This window comes from Lonchura striata, chromosome 2 (assembly GCF_046129695.1).
Source record: "Lonchura striata isolate bLonStr1 chromosome 2, bLonStr1.mat, whole genome shotgun sequence".
NCBI classification, from domain to species: Eukaryota; Metazoa; Chordata; class Aves; order Passeriformes; family Estrildidae; genus Lonchura; species Lonchura striata.
In genome coordinates, this window is record NC_134604.1 from 108111224 (window position 1) to 108115300 (window position 4077).

A 4077-nucleotide genomic window follows, 5' to 3' on the forward strand; every position below is an offset into this window, starting at 1 on the left:
CTTTTGCCAGTCCTAATTGCCTCATGTGACATGGAAACACTTTGGTAGGAGGGAAGCAAAAGATGTCAGATCTTGGCTTCTAGCAGTGTTTTGAATGACATGTTCATCATCCAGCTGGGAACCACAAGAGGCTGAGAGCAAAGATAGCTGGAGGAGTGTAATCAAACCACAGTTATTCATGAGCCATTTCCAAAAGGAAAGACTCTTGAGCAGACTCTTTGGAGTCTGGAAATACTTAATATTTTCTTTACTGTTCTAGATGTCTCAACAGGGTATTCAAATTAAATTTGCAGACAATACCAAAAATAGGGATTAATGTGACTAAATGGGGACCAGCCACTCTCCTGAATGCAAGGTTTAGAGATCAAAATATTCTTGAGACTTTTATATGAAACAGTATGATTCAGGATCTTATCTTTTGAGAAAATAGGTAAATAAATACACCTAAGTGAATTGCAAAATGGTAGGATTTGGTGATTTTTGACTCAAATTATGTCTGATATGCAATCTCAGGCTGCTGCAATAGCTGACTGGTATGCAGAGAAAAATGTCAAGCTGGCAAGTCAGGTGAAATGAGTCTCCTGGTACTGTGACAGCCACAGGTATTTCAGGTTTTCAGCTTCACATTTCTGAGCAGTTGTCCAAGATTAGAGGAGAGATTAACCAGAGATTTGAAGAAGGTTTGCTCTGAGGAAAGAAGAAAAATCATATGAAGGACAGAAGTCTTTATAGGTGCAAAAGGCAACTTCAGAGGAGTGGAGAATTAACTCCACATTCAGACAGGGAAGGTAAAGCAGCAAACTAAAATGGCAAGAGGATATGTTCCCAAGTGAAAGAGGATATATTCCCAAGCAACACCTAGGAAGGTTTCTAAGGATGAAAGTTAGAAGCAGTTGCTTGAGCAAGTTGTGGAAACTCCTTTAAAAGAATTGGTGGGACAACACCCTGCCAGGAATAACAGAGGCACTGCTGATTTTCCTCGGGCAGCAGGAAGGTCCATGACTTTAGTCAGGCCCAGTGGGACTGTAACAACCACTGATCTCACCTGGCCCTTCCTGGGGGAAATAACTGATCTGTGCTCCCTCCTGGAGTCCCTGCTCTGTGTAGGGATGGAAAAATCTCTGGTGGTGGGTCTTAGAAGGGCAACAGAGCAGGAAATGCCAACATTGCAACTTGCCATTACTTTTATTCAGGATGAGTCTCTCCAAACAGGATTTTACTTGTTAAAACTCTGCATTATCTCTTTATGTGTCTCTCCTTTTCCTGACTCGTATTTATTCAACTGCTTAAATCAAGTTCTTTGGGTTCTTCGTTCCTAAGATAAATAACACTTATTGCTTTCTGACTTCAACAGCTAATAAAAATCCAGTTGGTAGACTTAATTCTTTTTAAGCTTTTATGAACTGAAACAGGAGAGCAGACAGTTTTATGCTGATGCACAGTCATTGGTGGTATATGAATATAACCTGTATCACATCCTGCCAGACAATGCTTTATTGTTGTTATTGTCATTTATTGTTTAGACTAACAGGAAGTGCTGCCACTGTTTGTTTAAAATCAAATTTAGTAATTCTGCATTGATCTGGAAGAAAACGGTTTAGAAGAAAAACATGGCATTTACAGAAACAGTAAAGAATTTATAAGCTATGCTAACAACCTTGCCTAGACTATGCCACTTTCAATGCTGTTATTTAGTTACATTATTTTATTATAACACACATGCAGAAACTATTCTGAAGCTTAGAAGAAAGCTCTAAAGTATCATTAAAAATACTGCTCTGAGGTATCATTGCATATATCTACTCATATCCAGAGGAATAAAAAATGTAGATGGTTACCAGAAGCTTAAAATCTAGTAGCTATATAATTTCTTAGATAAACAAAAGTCAGCAGCATATGGCTCAAAGTGATAATTCTCAGAAACCAGCACCTCCCTGCATCACTAATACCAATCTAAGCTCAAAAGTAGCACTTCTGGTATGAGAATCCCCCATTCAGCCTCCTCTTTATTGCTCTTTCTACATCATGACAGAAGCATAGAGGCTATCCACCCTTTGCTTGCATTCCTCAAATTGGTTTTCCTGGAAACCCTAAAGCTACAGTAAACTTTGCCCAAACCAAGAAAATTTTGGTGGGGCTGGCACAGCCTTGTCTATCCTGCTGCCATACAGATCAAGATTTTAGACCTTCTTATTTGAAATGTGGGTAACTTCACGTTAACCTGAGAGGATGCTTCATCCATTTGAATATGGGATTTAGGGAATGTGAACAAGTATAGAGGGAAACAGGAGAAAAGCCAACCCTGCTATAGACAAAATCCCCAGTACCCCTCCCAGTCAGAAAAGCATTAGTAGGTCCACAGCCTCAAATGCCAGAGGGCTTCAGAGTCACAGCAGAGGACTGGATAATGTTTAATGATAAGTTAAATTTTCTAGCATTATCATGTACCTTCAACAAATAAGTCCTTTAGCCTGTAGCCAGTGTACCTCTGTCTTTTTAGATCTTGTAAGACTGCAAGGTCTTTGGGGTAAAAATTTTATGCCCTTGGTAAAATATCCTGTACACTTTAACATAAGATTTAAAAATAATGATAAGGCCAAAGGACTTCAGTGTCTTCCTAGCTGCACGTATTTAGAATTGCTAAGTTTTAACTGGCATTGTTCAAAGCAGAATTCAATCCACATTTCACATTCCTATTCTGGGAAAGTTTAAGGGCTATTGCAGAAAAGTATGTCTAGTTAATTATGAATCTAATTGTCACATAGGAAAAAGGGACACTACAGACCTTCTGGCTGATTAAGACAAATAACATTGCAAGGGAGACCAACAAACTTGTAATAAATGGGAGGGCAATGGGTGCAAGGTTAGGTCTCTAGCAGCCTCTGGTGGCTGATCAAATAGAGATTTATTATTTTTTTATGTTCATGGTTATGCAAAGGGTTTTTTTTTCCAATTTTTATTTCAAGCAGTAATATGAACAACTTTTGTGTTGTGAAAAAAGTGTCTTTAGTTGTAAACTCTCTGGTTATCTCTGAAAGTCTATTGTTTTGTTGGAAGCTTTTTAATAGAAGAAGTCACCTAAATACATTGGTTAAGCTAGCAGCATCTAGGTAAGAGGTAGTCATAGTAGGTGACTAATTACAAAGGTTCATTCAAATGGTTTTGAGCACAGATTTTTGGGTTGATTATTATCAATGTAAGCTATATCAACACACTATCTTGTAAATTAATAGTCCTGCCCTTTAATTTTATTGAATAATATTGTTTCATAGTAGCAGTAAAACACTGCAGGCAGTAGATTCCTATAGTATTATTTATCAGCTTTATGTCTCATGTCACCCCTGGAAAATGCAGTCATTTTTGTCAGGTTGTATTTCTTAAACATTGCAGCTGTCATCCACTGCAACTGCTGTAATAAAGACTGCAAACTACTAAGACTTGCAGCTCCCTATTTTCACAGACTCCTAATTTTCTAGCACAGACTCCTTTTAGTAGTCAAATTTTCCATGTTTGGTCTATGCACACAGGAGTGAGTGTCTGGAAGAGAACAACACACCATTAAGATATTTTTTTTTCCAAGGAAAAGACCCTAGAGAAGGTTACAACACTCTTTTGTGCATGTAAACTGATCCAAGTGTTTAGACACGTAATTGCTTGCACAAAACTCTGCCTGTGACTCCTGTGTACTGCCCCAAGATGTTCACACTGGTGTGCTGCTCATTTCAAGGGAAATTAGAAAGGTGAAAGTCTGTTCACCACTAAAATTGTGCCTTTCTTTATCTTGGAATGTCATCAAGATCCTACCTTGAGTGGGATGCATGCAGGGCTGGGTCAAGGCAATGTGGCAAGGGTCATGTCCTTTTCATCTTAGTCCTAAAACCTAACCCTAACATGTGGTCTAATTCCTCCTCTGTCCTCTAAAAGAGGCATCTGTCACTCCTCCTTACAAACTGAATTTGTTCTGCTCTACCCAGATATAAAGAGTGGTTTATGTTTTGTTGACTAAGTCAACCTGACCTTAGAGTTAGATAGTTATAATCAATGTATTTTAATGAATACTTCTCCCTAAAACTGTAC